We start from the raw sequence: 21482 nt of genomic DNA, 5'->3' as shown, positions 1-21482 counted from the left end.
AGATCTCCCACCCCCCGTGGAGCGGCGGATGCGAGGGACGGCAGCGAGTGCGAGACCAGAGGAATGGAGGAGGCGGGTGGGGAGGTAGAAGCTGTGGCGTCGGTTGAGGTATTCCGGTCCCTTGTTGTGGAGGTCTTTGTGTGCGTGGGTGAGAAGTCGAAAGGTGATCCTTTTGCTGACTGGGAGCCAATGCAGGTGTCTCAGGTGTGCGAAGATGAGGCTGTTGCGGGGTACGTCGAGGGTGAGGCATGCCGATGCGTTTTGAATGCGTTGCAGGCGATTTTGGAGTTTGGCTGTGGTCCCGGCGTAGAGGGTGTTGCCGTAGTCCAGGCGGCTCGTGACGAGGGCGTGGGTCACGGTTTTTCTAGTGTCGGCGGGGATCCAGCGGAAGATCTTGCGGAGCATGCGGAGGGTGAGGAAGCAGGCGGAGGACACGGCGTTGACTTGCTTGGTTAATGGATCAAAACTTCATAAAATACAAACAACTGAACCTAACTTAGACTACTACCATAACCACTAGTCACTACTTAACTAGTTCCCCAAGGAAACTAACCATCAAGCTGCTACCAAAAACTGTTAGAGCACCTGGTCCTTAGTAAATAAACTCACAAGGGGACGCATATAGCTCGATGAACCTTTTGGATCGCATAGAGTATCCCAGCTAATTGGTAGACCAATGGACCATTAATAAGCACTATAATCAATATCAAACATAAAGAAAATCCTATCTAATAAGAAATACCATAACTCTCAACTTGGTTAATCATTTTTATTCCCTATTAGCTACAATTCTAATCAAAAATCTTTATTCAACTTTATTGTTAATCAAGCTTTATTAATCATCACAAAGCAATTGTTCATCAAGAAAAGCTCGAGAAATCAAAGCAACAACATAGGTCAGCAAATTCTTTAACATTTATGGAATAATTCAGCAATGCAATTTAGTCAGTCAGTTGTCACCGTTAAAGTCACCCTTGTCCTCCTACCTATCCCAGATTAGCATCAGCATGTGGGTCTTCATGCAAAAACGTGGGGGGATATTTGTGAGAAGGGGGTCCCCAGGGTCTATTAAGGCGTGGTGAAGCGGGGGCCACATGGCCCTCCTCCCCTTAATAATAAAAAAAGCCCTGGGGAATGTCGTCCCTATGGCCTAATAAGCTCAGGAAGGGTAGCCATGCAACCCCTTCTCCCTTAATAAAAAAAGGGCCCTGTGGGCTGGGGTCCCTAGGGCATAATGATGTTCAAGGAGGGGGTTGTGAGCCCCCTCTCTTTATTAATTTTGTGGCCGAGGCAGATGGGGTCCCCAAATAAAGCTTGTGGAAGGGACTGCATGCTCCTTTCCCTTCTTAATTAAATTTGGCTGTGGGCTGATGGGTTCCCTGGGGCCCATCCCCCAGGGTCCCTCTCCTGTTTTTAATTGGCTTTGGATCCAGGGGATGTTATATCAGACCCATTCAGCCATCTCCCTTTTTAAACAAAAACAGCCCTGGGGTATGGGGTCCCTGGGGAGCCTATGAAGTTTCGGTAGGGGGAATCACAAGGCCTCCTTTCCCTTTTTATTGTTCTGACCCTGGGAAATGGGGTCCCGGGGCCTAACATAGCTCAGGGACGGAGGCCACATGCATTCTTCCCCTGTTCAATTGTATTTGGTCCTGGGAGATGTGGTCCCTGGAGCCAATTAAGGGTCTATGAAGAGGCTGCATGCTCCCCTTAATATAAATGTTTTACTACCATGGGATGGGGTCCCTGGGGCATGAAAGCCAACCATACAGTGCGTACGCCAATGGTTGTGTGCAGTGTGGTGTTGGCTGCCTGCGGTGAGTTGGCAGCAGGGCCTGGCTGCAATGCAGGGCTTGAAGCTAACCCCATGCCACACACAAAGCATGGGGTTGGCTGCCTCCAGGTGCCTGCCTGCAGGGAGTTGGATGCAGTGCCTGACTACAAGCCTGGGTCTGCGGCCAACTTCAGGCTGCACACAACAAAAGGCCATGCAGAGAATGAGGTTGGCTGCCTGCGGGGGGATTATCTGCCTCTGTGTGGATTGGCCATAGAGCTTGGCTGCAGGCAGAGGGTATGGCTGTACATACAGTAATAATATATTACTTTACACACAAAGAAATAAAGGTTAAAGTAATCTCATAGTTTGGTGAATATGTCAATGACAACATTAACGCTTTTGAAAAAACACAGAAATTCACCAGTTATAGTTAACTGAGCTGACTTTAACTTGCACTATAACTTGCACATAACATGCACTTCAACTTCAGTTCAGGTTCAGTGAGTGTCAGGGTTTTGATACTGGTAAAGAATTTCCATAGTAGGGCATTAGCTATGTCACAAGGCTTTGGGATCTGGAACAACTTGGTTTTCCCTGAAGGGTTGTATACAGATTGAACACTGTGTGCTGTACAGGTTACCCTTTTTCTATGGTTCATAGTCAACAGGAACTCAACTATCCATGAAGTGTATTGTATAGGGTCAATGTTTCACATAACACAAGTTTGCTTCACCTATGGGTTGGTATGTATGATAGCAATAATGATGCTTCATATCAATCTGAGCTACTTTGCACTTACTTTAATAGCCCTAATGTCATACCTGTTTATAGAGCAATGTGTACAAAATAATTTTGGATGATATCATCAGTAATTTCATCAGTGATGTCATCAGTGATGTCATAAATTATGTCATAGAACATGTCATGAGTGATGTAATATGTCATAGGTCAAAAGCAGTCCTTGGCAGGGGTACAAGTTATAGTTTGCTCTGCTAAGTATAGCTGGTAACTTCCTGTGTTATTTTGAGTTCTAAACATTGTCACTGACATATTCACCTGTGTTTCACTCTAGTTAAAGCTCATCAGAGACTAAACACTTTTCAGTCGTAGAGTGCTGCATAATTATGCAAATCAAGAATCAAGGAACTTTGGGTCAATCAATCAATCAATCAAATAAATTTATAGAGCGCGCTACTCACCCGTGAGGGTCTCAAGGCGCTAGAGGGGGATGTGGGTTAAGGGGGGGGAAGGAGGGTGACTGTTCGAAAAGCCATGTCTTGAGGTTTTTTCTGAAAAGCAAGAGGTCTTGGGTTTTGCGAAGGTTGGTGGGGAGGGAGTTCCAGGTCTTGGGGGCGAGGTAGGAGAAGGACCTGCCTCCAGTGGTGGTGCGTTGGATGTGGGGGATTGTGGCTAGTGCGAGGTCGGCGGATCGGAGGTGGCGTGTGGGAGTGTGGAAGTTCACTCTTTCGTTGAGGTAGGTTGGGCCAGTGTTGTGGAGGGATTTGTGTGCATGGATGAGGATCTTGAAGGTGATCCTCTTGTCTATGGGGAGCCAGTGAAGGGATTTGAGGTGTGGTGTGATGTGTTCGTGGCGGGGGAGGTTCAGGATGAGGCATGCGGCTGTGTTCTGGATCCTCTGGAGTTTGCGTTTGAGTTTGAGTGTGGTGCCGGCGTAGAGGGCGCTACCGTAGTCTAGCCTGCTGCTGATGAGTGTGTGGGTGACGGTCTTCCTGGTCTCTGGGGGAATCCATTGGAAGGTTTTTTTCAGCGTGCAAAGTGTGTGGAAACAGGGGGAGGTGACTGCGTTGATTTGCTGGGTCATGGAGAGGGAGGTGTCTAAGATGATGCCGAGGTTGCGTGCATGGTTTGCGGGGGTGGGTGCGGGACCTAGGGTGGTGGGCCACCAGGAGTCATCCCATATGTTTTTTTTGGGGCTGAAAATGATGATTTCTGTTTTGTTGGAGTTGAGCTTGAGATGAGTTCTTGTCACTCAGGTGGCGGTGTCAAGGAGTGCAGCGTGGACGTTGGTTTTGGTGGTGGTGGGATTGCGAGTGAGGGAGATAATGAGTTGGGTGTCATCTGCGTAGGAGAGGATGGTGATTCCGTGCGGATGGAGAATGTTGGCGAGAGAGGTCATGTAAATGTTGAAGAGAGTGGGGCTGAGGGAGGACCCTTGGGGGACTCCGCAGATGATTTTGGTAGCAGTGGAGTGGAAGGGTGGGAGGCGGACTTTTTGGGTTCTATCGGTGAGGAATGAGGTGAGCCAGTCTAGGGCTTTGCTGTCGAATTCCTGTGTTGTGGAGGCGTGTGCGGAGTGTGTGGTGGCAGACAGTGTCAAAGGCCGGTGAGAGGTCTAGGAGGATGAGTGCGAAGGTCTCGCCCTTGTCGACTCTGGTTCTGATGTCATCAGTACATGCGATGAGGGTTGTTTCCATGCTGTGGTTCTTGCGGAACCCGGATTGAGAGGGGTTGAGTGTGTTGTTTTCCTCCAGGAAGTGGGATAGGCGGGCGTTAACTAGTTTCTCTGCGACCTTGGTGGGGAAAGGGAGGAGAGAGATGGGGCGGTAGTTGGAGAGGTCTTCCGGGTCGGCTTTGGGCTTTTTTAGGAGTGCGGTGATTTCTGTGTGCTTCCAGAGGTCTGGGAAGGTGTCGGTGTCGATTATGTCGCAGAGTTTGGGGGCGATGGTTGGGCTGCCTCTGTTGAAAATGCGATGGGGGCATGGGTCGGAGGGGGATCCGGAGTGGATGGAATTCATGTTTATATCAGTTTCTTCATTGGTGGTTGGGGCCCAGGTGGTAAGTAGGTTTGGGGGGGCACGAGGGGGGTCTGACTTGGGTGGGTGAGAGGCGTGTGTGGTGGGTGTGTGTGGTATGAAGCTGTTGTGTATGTCCAGGATTTTGTGGTGGAAATGGTTGAAGAGGGAGTCGCAGAGGGCTTGTGTGTGGGGGGGGTCTATGTTGCTGGCTTTGGGTTTGGATAGCTCTTTAATGATGGTGAAGAGTTCTTTGCTGTTTTGGGAGTTGTTGTCAATGCGTTCCTTGTAGTGTGCTCTCTTGGTGGTGCGTATGAGTTGGTGGTGGGTGCGGATGGAGTTTTTGATGGTGGAGTAGTTGGTTGTAGAGGGTTCTTGTCACCAGGCTTTCTCCGCTTGGCGACATTTGGGCTTGGAGTCTTGGAGTTCAGTGGTGAACCATGGGGCATTCTTGATGTTGCGGGCGGTGATGTTTTTTCTGCAGGGGCTAGTGTGTCTGCGCAAGTTGTGATCCATTTAGAGAGGTTGTGGGCCATTGTGTTGGGGTCATCGGTGTGTGGGGGGGTTATGCGTCAGTTGGGAGTTCAGGCGTTCTGCCAGGTGCAGACGGGCGCAGACGGGCTTGCATCGGGTGTGCCTCGGGCGCGCCAGTGTCTGCCATTAAGAGGGTGGGGTGGGAGGGTGGAGCAGCTGAGAGGAGGGAGGGGGCCAATGGGTGTGCGCGGTGACGGGCCGCAGCGGAGGCAGCGGCAGGTGAGAAGGAGATCGGCCGGAGCAGGATGGCAGAAAAACGGGTGAGAGAGAGAGAGAGAGGGGCAAGAGGTGAGCACGGGGGGCAGGGGGCAGAAAGTGCAGAGAGCGGAGCGCTGAGAGGAGAAGGCAAAAACGGGCAAAAACACAGCAAACTAAAGAGTACAACTAAAGAGTAAAATATGGCATTTATAAACACATATGAAAAGCATAGACAGGGTACTATGGAGCATAAAAGGCAAAAACGGAATGCAAGGAATTTCAGTAAAAAACATACAAGGATGACTTACATGGTAGTCGGAGATCGGAGAAGCCTACCACTAGGCACCAGGGTGGAGGAGGGCCTCGAACTGCTGTCCAGGCGGCAGTCAGATGGATCAGAACCAGGTCACGGAGTCACACAGGGCTCTGCGCAGCGGGCGCCATTAAGAGGGTGGGATGGGAGGGTGGAGCAGCTGGGAGGAGGGAGGGGGCCAATGGGTGTGCGCGGTGACGGGGCCGCAGGGGAGGCAGCGGCAGGTGAGAAGGAGATCGGCCGGAGCCGGAGGGCAGAAAAACGGGTGAGAGAGAGAGCGAGGTGAGAGGTGAGCACCAGGGGGGCAGGGGGGCAGAAAGCACGGAGAGCAGAGCGCTGAGAGGAGAAGGCAAAAATGGACAAAAACACAGCAAACTAAAGAGTACAACTAAAGAGTAAAATATGGCATTTATAAACACATATGAAAAAGCATAGACAGTGTACTATGGAGCATAAAAGGCAAAAACGGAATGCAAGGAATTTCAGTAAAAAACACACAAGGATAACTTACACAGTCATCGGAGATCAGAGAAGCCTTAATGTGAAGCACCCAACAACATCAGCAACACCCTGAATCTGACCATCTCAAATGTCTGCTTTCTAGCAGTTTTTTTTGGCACAGAATTAAGACATTGCCTTTCACGCCAAACTTATGCTATGTTTTGTGACAGTAGTTGCCACTTGTTCCGGGTTTGGAAACATTTGCTGTTGTCTTTTGACAGAAATTGGGTCTCTAGTGGGGCTAAGCATGTACCCCGTCCAAGTAAGAACCAATAACCGAGTCAGAGTAAGTCACAACACAGCCTAAATTATCCTGTGCGTACCCTCGGGTAGCACTGCAAAGAGCATCCAGGCCTAACTTAGAATGCAATGTATGAAGTATTTGTGCAATACCTCATACAATATCACAGTAACAACACCACAAAAAGACTCCACACCAGGTTAGGAAAATTGAGAATATTTATCTGATTGAACTAATCCAAAATGACAAAAATCTATCCAGTGGAAGTCAAGACATAAATTTTGAAGACTAAGGCCCTCATTAAAAGCAGCAACCTCGCCATGGTGGTCCTATGGCCGCAGAGCTGGCGGTAAGGAGTGCCATATTAAGAGTTGTGTGTGAGGCTTGGCAGACGCCAAGTATCCACAACTCTGCCTGGCCCACTGGGGTGGTCGCACCGCCGTGGCTGGCGGGGAGCACCTCCAACCCAGCGGCAGGCCTCATCCTGCTGTCCAGATTACGAAGCTGCAAACCGCCAGGCTTTCCGTGGCAGTCACCACACCACAAAAACTCTGGCAGTCATGCACCCATTGACAGGAATCTTCATTACTGTAGCTGGCACACACACACACATGTCTACACACATACCCTCACTTGTCCACACACTCACACACACATACCCACACCCCTTCACGCACGCATGCATACACATACACACCCATCCTGTATACACACACATGCACTCAGACACCCCCACTCACTCACATTCATCCACACAGACACCTCCACTCACTCACAGACATGCAGACACCCCCATTTACGCGCACATACACAACACTCACATTCACATTCACATTCACTCACATACATGCACGCATTCAGCACCCCCCTCCGCAGACATGCACACACGCACCCAAACACACAGACCCCTTTCCCCCCTTCAGACACCCACTTACCTCCTCAGTGGAGGGGACGTCTGGAAGAGAATGGGTCCTGGCGGTCTTCCCTTGCCACCACCACCACCACACCAGAAGGACTCTGCCAAGCCGTACTACGGCTTGTAATACGGTGGGCTTAGTCTTGCTGACGTGGCAGTGCCGGCGAGGGTCCTACCTCTGCAGTACCAACCACCAACACAACTGCTGGCTGCTTTCTGCCTCAATAATGGCGGAAAGCAGCCAGCACTCTGAATATGGCAGCCTGCTAACCGCCAGCACTGGCGGTCCTCTGGCAGGTTGGGCTTTGGCTGTCAGTGAATTTGACTGCTAAAGTCCAAATGAGGGCCTAAGTGTGAAAACAATGCTTAGAAGTCACTAGTGGTCACAAGGGTACTTGAGGTCCTAAGGGACTGATGTAAATCCAAAATCAAGTCTGGCCACAATAGAGGCTACAAATCCCATGGAGGGCCATCTGAAACAGTACCTTTGGTGGAGCAATGCGGCGACGCTGGAGGCACGATGACCAATATTGTCCAAGCAGTCGTGTCACTGCATCATCGGTGGGCTCCGTGGAGGTATGTGCGAAGCCTTGTCATCAGCAAGTCACATAGGCTGTAACTTCGCTGCTGCCTGTCAGCTGCTGCATTGTCATCAGAGATTCAATGCACCGATTTTTCTGCCGCACTTGGGGCAATGCTTCGATTTTTGTAGAACTCCGCTACAGAATCCACTTCTGAGGCTCAGAACTTGGAGGGGTACCTCAGGAAAGGATGCAACTCACAGAAGGTAGAGTCCAGCAGCATCAGAAGAGTTGTGGGCAGTCTTTGATGTCCCTGAGACTGCAGAAGAACAGAGGGAAAACCAGCAAACCTTTTGGGATCACTCTGGTAGGAAGGCAGAGTCCATCCAGCAAGGACAGAGAGCAGCCAGCAGCAGGGCAACAAACATAAAAGCACTTCTTCCAAAAAGCAGTCCAGTTGAGTTCTTTGAGCAGCAGTTCTCCTGACAGAGTTTCAGTTCCAGGTTCAGAGGTGTCTGATTGGTTGGTGTCAGAGACCCAGCACCTATACTCAAAGGGGCCTTTGAAATGGGGGAGACTTCAAAGAGTGGTTTTGAAGTGCACCAGTTTCCCTTTCAACACAGTCCTGTCTGCCAGGAGATGTGTGGTGGGTTATCAGTCCTTTGTGAGGGGTCAGGCCACTACCTTTGAAGTGTGAGAGCCCCTCCTCTCTTCCTGCCCAGGGAGACCCATTAGTATGTAGATGCAGTTGAGTGTCCTGTGTTTATGGAAGGAATGCACAAGGGGATCTGTCACCCAGCACAGACCAGATGTGGATTGGAGACAGGCTGTATGGCACATAGAGGGGAAACGTCCCGAACAACGACACCAGAACAACAATGTTTTGAATGCAAGTGGAACAACGCACATGCGTGGTTAAGGCAGAGAAAAAGGGAGTCAGCATCGGGAGAGGATTCGGTTAGGTAAGTGGGCTGGGGGTTAGTTTTTAAGGAAGTTTTATTTTTAGGGCAGGAAGGGGGTTGCGATAATTTTGTATTTAGGTGGGGGAAGTGTTTTTAGGGGTGGGGGTGGGAAGTCGGCGTAATTTTGTTTTAGGGGTGGGGTGGAGGGTCAGGATAATTTTGTATTTAGGGAGGGTGGGGTGTGTTTTTAGGGGTATGGTGGGGTGTTGGGGTAACTTTGTATTGTGGGTGGGGGGTCGGGCTTTAAGGGGCGGGGTGGGGGGTTGGGGTAATTTTGTATTTAGGGCGGGTGGGGGGTCGGGTTTATAGGGGTGGGGTGGGGGGTCGGGGCAGGGCGTGGTCAGGTAAGTGGGACTGGGGGAGGGTTGGGGGTAGGTTTTAGGGGTGGGGTAGTTTTTAGGGGTCTGGGTGGTTGGGTTATTATTTTTTTTATTATTATGGTTTTTAGGGCAGGGGTGGGGGCTTGGGGTAAAAAAAATTGGGGATGGGGTAATTTTTGTATTTAGGGTGGGTTTTTAGGGGCGGTGGGGCTTTGGGGTAATTTTGTATTTAGGGTGGGTGGGGAGGTCGGGTTTTTAGCGGCGAGGGTTGGGGTAATTTTGTTTTGTTTTGTAGGGGTGGGGTAGTTTTATTTTTGGGGGTGGTGGTGGTTGTTTTAAGTGTGGATGGGAGTCAGTTGTTTTTAGGGCAGGTGGGGGTTGGGGTAGGTTTTAGGGGTCAGGGTGGGTGGAGGATATCGGGGTATTTTTTAGGGGTGGTGGGGGACCGGGGTAGTTTTATTTTGTGGGTGGGGGTTGGGGTAGCTTTATTTTTAGGGCAGGGCTGGGGGGGTCGGGTAATTTTTGTTTTTAGGGTTGGAGTAGCTTTATTTTTGGGGTGGGGTCAGTTTTTAGAGTGGGTGGGAGGTTGGATAGTTTTATTTCTGGGGTGGGTGGAGGGTCGGGTAGTTTTATTTTTAGAGCGGGTGGGGGGTCTGGGCAGTTGTGTTTCTGAGGCGGGTAGGGGGGTGGCCTGAGAAAAACATGCATGCCGTTCCACACATGCCTTTACAAGGCATGCCCTTAAATTGAAAAATCATTGTAAAAGCATGCGTGGTAAAGGCATTCGTGGAAACAATGCAGTCGTTCTTCCGACCACGTTGTTCAGGCATGCTTGGTTGGTGTATGCATTGTTCCAGCATACATCCCACATAGAGGAATAAGAGCAGAGAAATGCCTACTTTCTACAAGTGGCATTTCTAAAATAATAATGTTAACTGTGACTTCACCCGTAAAAGGGATTTTTCATTACCACCCAAAGATATGAAACATGATGTAGCTACTCCTTTCTGATCTGAAATTACAGCTTAAATGTATATTAAGGAATTCCCAATGTTGGCCTATGAAAGGAACAGACTTCACAATGGTGAAAAATTACTTTGGGAGTTTTTCACTACCAGTACATGTAAAACTTAAAAGTACAAGTTCTGCCTTTTAAGTACCCTGCACCCTGCTCTGTGGGTCACATAGGGCCTACCTTAAGAGTGACTTATATGTAATAAAAGGGGAGTCTAAGGCTTGGCAAAGGGATTTAAATGACAAGTCAATGTGGCAGTAAAACAGCATACACAGGCCTTGCAATTGCAGGCCTGAGACATAGTTGAGTGGCTATGTCGGTGGCACAATCGTTGCTTCAGGCCCACTAGTAGCATTCAATTTACAGGCCCTGGGCACATATAGTGCACTTTACTAGGGACATATAGATACATTAAATATGCCAATTGAGTAGGAGCCAATGTCACCATGTTTAGGGTAGGGAGCCCAAGCATGTTTGCACTGGTCAGCAGTGGTAAAGTGCGCAGAGTCCAAAAACCAGCAAAAACGAGATCAGAAAAATGGAGGTGGACAGGCAAAAAGGTTGGGGGAAGACCAATCTAAGGTCGTAAGGTCTAACACCTTGGCTCTGCATTCTTATGTCCAATGTGATTTTCCCTCACTTAACATGATTTTGTCTTCTGATCTCACCCCCCACCTCGCTCCCACTCCTTGCTACCAAGTTTCTATCCACCTGCTCAACCTCTTGAATTTTAATTCCTCTCATTTCTTTTATTCAAGAAGCTTAGAACATTTTGTGTAGCTCAAGCGGTTTTCCTACAGTTCATAGTCAAGTTGTAATTGCTAAATCTTTACAAATATTATATCAAGAACATCAAGCGAAAATTGTTTTTGCTAACTAATTTAAAGATGATCAATCCGATCACGAAATAGAGCAGATTTTGGCTTTAAGATTTTGAGCTTTGATGATGACTAGGGTAGATGGGCGTGGTTGCAGGGAACATACCCAGTGAACCATGTTTACAAAGCTTCTTGTGATGATACATGTTCACAGGGATGTCGAATGAATAGTTCCTCTAATGGACATCAAAACAGGAAGAATTGAAGGGCCATGTGGGTTGTCTCTAGTGATATGTGTGCAAGTGTATGCTATTTCGTGAATGAGCTATGCATTTTCTGATGTTGTGTGTCCTGGTGTCTAACTTTCCTTGTGTCAACTTTACAAGGGCATTATGTGGCAGATACCTCTCCATCTGTTATTTTTTCATCCTGTCCAGATAATATTTTCATGGCACATGGTACTTATATGAAACAATGGTCGCACTAAAGACCAACGCTTCTAACCGCTCAGTAAACAAGGACAAAAACAGGCTTTGAATGTGCTGAAAAACGTATTACCAATTACAGTTGAGTACAATTTCACAACCATGGTCGCTTGGTTGGCAGCAATGATCAGGTCAACCCAGGCACGTAGCATGGGCACATGGGCATAAACTGCCGGGGATGTGTAGGGGCACTTGTTGGTACCCCACAAGACAGTACCTACTAAGTTCCAAACACCATTCCTCAGGCACACCAGCGGTCCACTGGAGTCAAACTGCAAATAAAAAAAGATGTTTACCTAAAGCATAAAGGATGCTGTCAGTAAGACAATACACAAACCCCATTTGCCCTAGTGGTGATATCTTAAAGCCTGACCCTTTTTCAGTGTTGCAGCGCCCATGTTTGCATATTTCCGTCCAATGCCTAGTTCTGCAGCATATTGCATGCACAATGGCAAGGTAAAGCTTTCTGTAAAATATCGCCCATTGCTGATGTGGGGCATTGGTAACGGGTGAGGGTGCACAGAAGATACCATCTTTGCATATCATTCCTTCTGGACAGTGGTCAAAGTGGCAGCTTATTGAATCTTTGACAAAAAATACTTATGACTGTCTACTCCAAATGTTAACACCAGCTCTCTCTAATGTTAAAGGGAAAAACGTATTAAATGAGATAGATTTCCTATCGGCTCATCATTAACACCGTTCGAGCAAATACAGCAATATTCTGGCATGAAATGGACTATCCTTGACATCTTGTCAGAAATTTCTAATATAGTATTGCTTCCCATGGAATTATAATTAGGGGTGGGCGAAGAATTCTGCTCCGCTGCCGGAGTTCACTGAGTTTCCCTCACTCCACACACTGCAGAGTTCCGAAAAACTCCGCTAAGTGATGCAGGCAGAGTTTTTTCTCTCACTCACAAACATTAAGTTGGCGAGGACGAGCGAGAGAAATCACTAATTTGGTGAGCGCAAGTGAGTTTTCTGAAAACGAGCAGTCACATTAGGCCGCAACCGCTCCTGATGAGAAAGCTGCTGCTCACGTTGAGGAAGCTGCAGCTCGAGCAGAAAATCTACTTCAATGGCAGAAAAAAGTTAGCTCCCTCCGGCGCTCTGCATTATGCCGCTCAGACTGATTTTACAGCACAGGAGAAGCTCCCACTCTGAAAATCAACGCAAACAGCATGACTCACCCAGACTCCGCCACTCGCGGAACTCTGCATAGCACGAAGGAGGTTTTTCGGCACTTCACGGTGTTCCGCGTAGCAGAACTCCACAAACTACACCCAGGCCTAATTATAATGTCATTCTAGCATATTAGTGGTTCTTCCTGGACATATTGGCGATATTCTAGGCAACATTTTGGCTACCAAAGGTATAATATCACCCATTTTTGACATATTGCGGGTGACTAGCTAATAATTATGGTCATTCATTCATAATGTAGGCCTTGGAACAATAGTTCCTTTCCTTGACATAATGGTGGTGACAATCTCTGTCCTGTGATAAACACCTCTGGTAACTGATGTTGATGATAAATGGAAATGAAAAGCAGGCTCAACCCAGGTGTGGCTATTGAGCCTGTGAGTGCTTGTTGGAAGTGACAAAATGATGTTTTGGAACTGAAACATTTATCTACTAAAAAGGAAAAACTGTCAATGTGGGGCAAAAATGTATATTTTTGAATTAACAATTCCTGTTTGAGGAATTAACCTGCATTTTCAAAAACTAACAAGTTAACATTCCAGATCAAAATATATCAGAAATAAATTGCGTTAAAATGATAAATCGCTCTGAGTTCCAAAGGGTAATTGCTGTTTTAGATTCTTAGTACCAATGGACACTTAACCTCTTTGGCTCTTATTTCATGACTTATGTGCCAGCACTTCCTCATCTGCATTGATGATGTGTTCTATGGCCCTACTGCTATCTGAGGCTTGTTGGTGTCTGATCTTATGTAATCTACTTATTTGAGGTCTAGAATTGCTGCATGAGCCTGTAGTATTTGCTCAGATTTAACACTCTATGTGAAATTGCATAATCAGACCTTTAGTTTTTTTTAACTGACTGCATGTTGAAAAATCGCAATTTTTTACCAACACGCCTCTATCTTTCCAGATGTCTGGTGGGCGTCAGAATCATTTTAATCCACGGTCCCTTCTCAAAGGATTACAAGATGAATACTGTCTATAACGGAAGAAGGGACAATCACGATATTTCACGAGCACTTGAGAAGTACTTGTACATCCCCTAACGCTGCTGAGCACAGAAAGATGGAAGATGGGGAGAGGTGGAAAACCTTATTTTCTTGAAGTTTTGCCAGCTTTTCCTCGTTTCTCCAAAGGATTCCAAAGAAACAATTAGGAAGGTTTTCTGCTGTGGTTCACCCCAAATGGAATCTTACAAAGGATATAAATAGGGGGTTCCAGGAACAGAGGGAATAGACTTTATCAAGCAATGATGGCCCTACCTCTCGATCTCTGACATCATTTCACCAAAATCATAGCAGCAACAGATGTGATATCACCTGTCCTTGCCCCCAATTTACAAACGTATTGGCAGTTTCTATGCAACATTGTGCCTGACAACACTTCGATGCCAGTTGGTGTAAAACTGGCCACTGCACAAAGGTGCCTGCTCACCAGAAAGAAAACTAATAAAATACTTATTGTAAGACGGATGGCCTTCTAAATTATGTTCTTGAGATGTTTGTTCAATACAAGGATTATGTCCTAAGAAAGTCCCAAAAACAAAAGCCTAACACTGGTGCTGTGTTACCTCACGTCAATTCAGAAGTAAACTTGCAATATATGCACTGCCTCTTCTGTCAATCAGGGAGTTCATGCATTGTTGATACTTTCAGGCAGACTTATCAAGACTTTGCAACACTTCAAAGTGACGCAAAGTCTTAAGAAGGTATTTACTTCCAGTGCAAAGTGTAGTTTGCACTGGAAAAGTGCCCTTTCTCAGCTCAAACAGTGCTTTGAACTGTTTTACACTGCTTTCCATCAAGAGCCTGTTACATGAGTGGTACGTTGGATGTGACAGCACAAGCACTCATGTTTTTGATACAAAGAGCTGTTTACTAAAAAATGATAAACTGGGGATAGCATCTAAAAATAACACCTCCTTCAGCCATGTGGAGAAATACGTTTATTTCTCAAACCGTTCACACATTGCTTTTGCTGCCCTAAGCAATGTGTGAACTATTTTAAAATTGTCTAGGCATTGGATTTTGTAGTGGAAGGGTGTACCTTTGCTAGATATCATGCACATACCTATGATCAAAGGGTGCAAAAGTGTGTACGTCAGTATGGAGGAACAGAGCAGCGAAAGACCATATGTAGTAAAAAATGGCTCTTGGCTGGTGTCTCACCCTTGAGCAATGTAGCACTGTAACTTTGGCTGCTGTGCTCCTTTGCACTATATTTTAGTAAATATGGCTCCTGGTTTCCTGGTGGGTATGATGTATCAAGGGAGTGGGTGGTACTCACTGTTAGAAATATTGACAATAGGCATAGGCAAAAGTATGTATGGAATAGATGACCAGCAACCTGAGAAGCTACTGTATTACAACAAAAATCGAGAAGGTACTTTGTGAAAAGAATTATACTAGGTGAATATATTTCCAAATCAAATAAACAAATTAAAGAACACATTTCTGGATAAATGAGCTGAATCTAGAATCAAATTCTGCCCTGATTCTGTGACGGATTAGTTTCTGCTTTCATAGATGCTTTGTCCTGATTTGGGGATGTAGGTGAGTTAGTTCTATCTTTTGCTGATCCACTTGTCACAATAAATGTGAAAATACAATGACAAATGCTATTTTCAAAAGGCATCACACAACCTCCATATGGAGGTTTAACATACTTGTTGCTGACTCTATGCTCATGGTACTCAACTCAACAAAGGTGACTGAACTTTTAATATCAGAATAATGACACCTGGCTTAAAGCTTCCTACCACTACCTCCCAATGTACTTTCTTCTGATCTGACTTTTTAATTCCCATGTAGCCTTTTCACTCTGTCTCACAAACTAAGATTGATATATCACAATTGAGTTAGAGGACAAGACAGAGGGGGTACACCTGTAGAATTATGACCTTGTCCTGGAGTAAAATTCAGAACATTTTTGTCTGCTTGAAATACCCAGAGATTTGCAGTCCTACTGATTATGGAAGGTGGAGTTAGCCTACTTACCCATGATCATTCCTTCTCCGGAATATCCTTAGGGGCACAGCATTCTGGACCATGAAAGGAAAATGGTGACGTCTGCACTCCCCTGTAGGTGCTGGGCACAGTGGTGACAGAGACAGCATGAGGGATACAGGCGCATGGTCCATTCATGATAACTGGGAGCAAAATCTTGCACACTCTGATAATTGGTACAACAAATAATACAACAACCACATTTTGGTATTGTGCTAAACGGGGACGGCTTTAGCACTGGTGGTGCCGTGTGCGACAGTCTTTTTTTGGCACCCCCTCACCCCGTGACCACCTCCTCAAATTCCCTCACTACCACCAGGCAAATGTGGCCCTCATCTCTCCATAAAAACATTTATTCAATGCGTGTAAAGGCTGGCTTTACTGATCCACTCAGCTACCACATAATATATAGTTTTGTTCTTTGCAGCAGGCCCTTTAACCCCCTGTGCTACTTTATTGTGAGTCAAAACTGCCGCTAGACCAAACTCCCTTCTCTCTCTCTAGAAGGAACATTAATCACAAGAGGTATCTTGACATTTGAATTACTTCTTGAAGGCTGGACGCACAAGGAATTTTTCAGCAGGTGCTTCTAAATTGCAAGTTTTCTAAGTTATGGCTGAACACAGCACCCCCGTGAGGTCAGTGCCCCCAATCGAGGCCAGCACCTGGTGTGGCCGCAGCGCTTGCACCGCCCTAAAGCCAGCCCTGGTTCTAAACAACAATGTGGCTATCAAAAAATCACCACTTTCGCAGTTTGGGTCCTTCATGTGTAGGTATGCATGTTTTGGTATGTCTACTGTGCTCCTAGCTAGAGAGCTGTAGAGTGCTGAACAGTGGACATGGCCCCTAGGAAGATACAAGAACTGGAAGAAGGTCAGGAGTAGACTGTCAGGTCATGGGTAGTACTTGCTGAAGAGGTGGGTTTTCAGCTTTTTTCTGAATTGTAGTAGAGTCTGTGATGACTTGATGTTAATAGAGATGCTGTTCTAGATCCTGAGAGCATGAACTAAAAGTTTGCTTTCTGTTTTTTCCATGCTTGCAACGTTTTGAATCTAATTCAGCTAGTTGTATGTATGTGAATTTACATGCAAAAACATTTAGGGTAGTTAGATAGGTGGAGTATTGCAATCAAGAAAGGTAGGTAGCTGACATATTGCAATTAAGATATAAAACAAAGTATTAAGGGAAATGTTACATGCTTGGGGGTCCACATAATTTAAATTAAAATCCAATTTGAATTTGGCTCTGCTTCGAAAGTTTTACAATTATGATGAAAGGGATGCTAATTTAATTTCAGATTTGAGGGAGGTCAGAATACTTTGCACTGCCTCAAAGGAATTAGAGAAGATGTCTCAAAGAGCCAGTGCACCTGAAAGATAGCGGTGGCCGGGAAAGAAGACAAACATATGTTAGGCAAACACAAATTAAGTTGAAGAATTTAAGATTTTTAGTAGTTTCATTTAAGACTTGATCTTAGAATGCTGGTGAGATGTTTGGTGCTTTTGGATGACAAAATTATTATTTAACTAACAATCTTTGCCCTTCATCCGAGATGCCTAGGATTATAAACTAATTTGGTGGTTAGCGAAGTGGTCTTCTAATAACTGTGGATTGAAAGAACACTACAAGCCGATTTTATAAAGAATACAAGCAGCTGTGTAGCTTTCAGGGGGGTAATTAGAATCATAGGGTTACTTGAGCTCGCATTTTTGGAGTTTTGTTCTAAAGATTGGAGACAAACGGAATAAGAGGGTTGAATTATAGAGGCGATCAGACTTTAGCTCACAGGAATTGTGAAACAATTTCCAAAAAGACACTGGATGCCAAAAAAGAGCCTGGCACATAAGGAAAGCACACATTAAATAAGCATTCTTATTATACCGGTTTAATATGTGATCACAATAGATTGAGAATGTATGCCAGAGTGAACTTTTCTGTGATCTAAAATATTGCTAGATTTCAAAACTCTTACTGTTGTGTTGGGTCCTGCCCCATCTGTTTGTGACACAGACTTCACCACCTGAGCAATTGTCACTAGTACTAGCAAGGCAGACTGACTGAATTGGTGCAGAGAATGCTACAGTTATGGCAAGTTTGATCAGAGTAATATAATTGTTGAAGGTGGGTGGGTTTTTGTGGGTGGGTAAAGATCTGTATACGAAACTTCAGCAAATTCTGAAAAAATGCAAATACAAGCCTACAGAGGTATGATTAGGAGTAAATCATCTCTAGTATATAAATCTAAATAATACTCTTTTAAAGTCAAGTTACACAAATGTTAATCTGATTCTTCAAACTGGTGACACACTGTTCAATTTGATATGTTTCCATTCTAGATTGAGTCATCCAGGACTAAACAGTGTACACTTTGAGTAAAAATTTAGAAATGTCACTTGCCCAAAAAGTTTCTTAATCTTGTTCTTGGACAAAATAAGATTAAATCGGCTAAAATCTAAACCTGCCTAGCCATTTACAAGTACTATTTGTGAAATAAGAGGCAGATATTGCAACATTTTTAACCCAGTAATTAAACCTCTGATTCTGAATGAATGAATGTGTTTAAATAGTCTTTATACCCATCATGATTACATTGACAAAGCGGAAAAGGCCTTGGTCCTGCCACTTAAAAGGTAAGAGAGACATGCCTGTCACCTGGTCAATGTCCATGGACTGGATAACTTCAGTATCTGAGCCTCTGCATTGTTCCCCAAGGATGATTTAGTGGTACCAACTAACCAAGATACTAGTAAGGTGAAAGTGTCCATCCCGAGATCATACACTGGCACAACATATTATTTTAGAGATAATTTTGAGGTCCGGTAGTGTTTAAGGGAGCAGAGCACCATCAAAGAAACTAAATGAATGTGGATGGGTGAGGTGCGGAATGATGTACAGGAAAATTTCAGAATGGGCTACAGAGAAGAGTGGACATCAGGGAAATGCAGCCATCCAGATAACCAGAAAAGAGGAGGGGAGGAGTACTGACAGAAACAGCATAACTGTGGAGGGATACCAAATAGCACATTTTAGGCTACTATATAGACATTTGTATTGTCCTGGAAGAGAACACTGAGAAACAATCCAATGTGGTATGAGAACTTATGAAAGAGGCAAGGTAGATGAAATAAGGTCGCTATTGAGCAGAAATAGCGTTAACAGCTATGCCCTCAATGCCCCTTCCTGATTGGTGTGACATTGGAGTGCACATTATTGGTGGTATCAACAGGCTTATTGTCAGTAAATTGGACAAGAACCATATTGACGAAACAGAAACCTTTTGGCAGTAATTTCTTCTCACGCCACTTTACAGTGGGCAGCAGTGACAACCCACTGTTTGTTAATGATGAAACCCCCACAGAAGTGAAATCTATTGGCATCCTACAGAAGAAAAAAAAATAGCCCAGCATGATGTCCAGTTACAAGAAAGACACCCAGTGTGCAGTCAAGGTCTTGGGACCTTTCTTTTCAGACATTCCTTCACTCGTTAGGGAAAGTGTGATAAGATTAACCAAACCACCAGCGAAGGACAAAGCCTAATGCTGCCTCTGCACTCATCCTTTACCCAGATATATCTCATTATCATTCTACCAGAACTACACACTCATTTGAATCTAAAGGTATAGTATGACTGTACACTGCAGCTGTAGTTCTTAACACAGTATGAACTATAATGTATTATGACCATCTAGGATCTGAGCAGTGAGCACAGGATCACTTCATTGAGCACACAAGCATATGTACAAGATGTGTGCAAGAATCCACCTTCTTCTGCTGTGCAGGGGACCCTCTGCTGGGATAAAAGTTAACGGTTGCCTTTCAGAGGAGTTCCCCATTGGCAGGGGTATGCGACAGGGCTGTCCTCTCTCACCAATGTTATTTGCCCTGGCAGTGGAACCTCTGATAGCGCTAGTGAGATTTGACGCTAGAAATTGCTGTTGGTCAGGGGCTCACGTTGGGAAGAACACATTTCATGGACGGATCAAAAGTAAATTGATCTCGCTGACATTTGGCATACTGATACAGAACACTCCGGAGGCCTTCACACATCTCAAGGATAGATGGAAGCAAGACATTTGAGAAATAGATGATGAGGATTGGTGGGGCGCCCTGAGCTTTCCAGCTTAGGGAGCAATTAATAAAGTATTATGCCAGAACATTACTGTGCCAGATCAGGAAAGTGGGTGATGCCCTGTGCCTTCGAAACTGTGGAGTGGAAGGCACATTCATCCACACATAGTGGCACTGCCCACACATAAGCTATTTTTAGGAAGGAGTGGCAGGACCTCTGCGAGAAGGTGTGGGAAGTGCCATCAAGTTTACACCAGGGCTGTCCCTCCTGGGCATAAGTCACTCTCAGATTTCACCAAATATCAAAAACTACTTGTAAACCTAGACTTTCTAGTGGGCAGATGAGAAATCACAAGAAATGGGGATGTGAGGTGATCCTGTCTTTCGGGCAGTGGAAGGAGGGGATGGATCGTTGCAAAATTATGGATCAAGAGGTCTATAAGGGTAGGAGTTGTGAGAAGTTTGAGAAGCTCTGGGGCACACGGGACTCAGAAGAATAGAATCAGCCGGCTGGTGGTAGGCATTGCAACTGGTGCAGTAGCATAGATGGGTGGGGTGGAACGAGATTGGGAGGGCTGTGGATAAGTTGGAATTGACATATACTGTAGAGTAGATAGGCTTTGACTATATCAGTGCAATGTTCAATTGTTGTTATTTTTCATAATAAATACAAATAAACTTTATGGTTTAACTCTTTTTTTTATTGAAATAAACATGAAATATGCAAAAGATTACACATACTCCCACCTACATCCACCCGCCAGTGGTGAAATAAGCTTAGTCAATTGGGTGTGGCGTAACATTGGTAAACATGAATAAAGAACATCAACACAAACTAAAAGAAAAGAGAAACTCAACCACACTTCCCCATCCCCCCATACTCTTGCTAGGCAGATTATTAGCATTGGTTGTGACGTGCAGCATGTGGATAACAATAAGGGTCATCTCCACGATTGGCCAACTTAGTCCTCCACCAGTTGTAGGAGATGGAGATATTTCAGGCAAGTCAATTCTTGAAAGTCTTTCAATAGGAGTTTTATGTATGGCTGCCACAGGTCTCAGTAGAGGTCCCCCTGTGCATCCCATACTAGGGTCAGTTTTTCCATTCCCAAAATGTGCCACAGGAACTGGAGCAACATTGCCTGGGTAGGGACTTTGACCCACCAGTTGTCAAGGATCTACTGGTGAGCCGCTCCCAGTGCTATGCTGATTTTCTGGCCCCTGCGTCTCTTAAGGGGAAATGTGAGGGGGTTTGGTAAACCCAGCGTTATGTGTGCCGGAAATCAGAGCAGGGTTGTATTAAAGCAGTCATCTATGTCCATTTTGACCGTGTCCCAGAAGGTAGTCAGTTGGGGGCATTCCTATAGAATATGTAACAATGTGCACTGGTGGCTGCCCAGCAGTGGGGAGGGCGTGCGCGGTTGCCTTTAGCCGGAGTAAGGTGCCAGTAGGTTGCGATTTTAGTAAGGGTTTTTATGCTCACCATATTAGTGGTCCTGTGATGCACCCAGTAGTAAATTTCACCCCACTCTTTCACCGAGAGCTGTCGTTCAAGCTCATTTTCCCATTGGATTTTGCTGGGTGGTTTAGGGGTTGGGATAGATTGCAAAAGAATGTTATATAATTCAGTTATCAGACGTTTGTTGTCTCCTTTACTAACCACTGCTCAAAAGCCGCCAAAGGGCGTCTCCCCGTCTTGCTGTTTTTAGTGTTAAATGAGCCAATGTCTGATCTGCATATAGTGGGAGCGCTCAGCGTCAGGAAGATCATAGAGATCTCTTAGTTCCTCAAAAGAGATGAGGCCTTCCACATTGAAGAAATGGCTCATAGATCGATAACCGGTCTCC

At 45.6% G+C, this 21482-nt stretch overlaps 1 pseudogene; it reads right to left on the bottom strand.

Moving 5' to 3' along the window:
- Window positions 1-21482, bottom strand: part of LOC138267104 (chymotrypsinogen 2-like) — a 92391-nt pseudogene that overhangs the window by 12657 nt on the left and 58252 nt on the right.

The sequence above is a fragment of the Pleurodeles waltl genome, chromosome 12 (genome assembly GCF_031143425.1).
Source record: "Pleurodeles waltl isolate 20211129_DDA chromosome 12, aPleWal1.hap1.20221129, whole genome shotgun sequence".
Classification (NCBI taxonomy): Eukaryota; Metazoa; Chordata; class Amphibia; order Caudata; family Salamandridae; genus Pleurodeles; species Pleurodeles waltl.
This window is presented reverse-complemented; position numbering and strand designations above follow the sequence as displayed.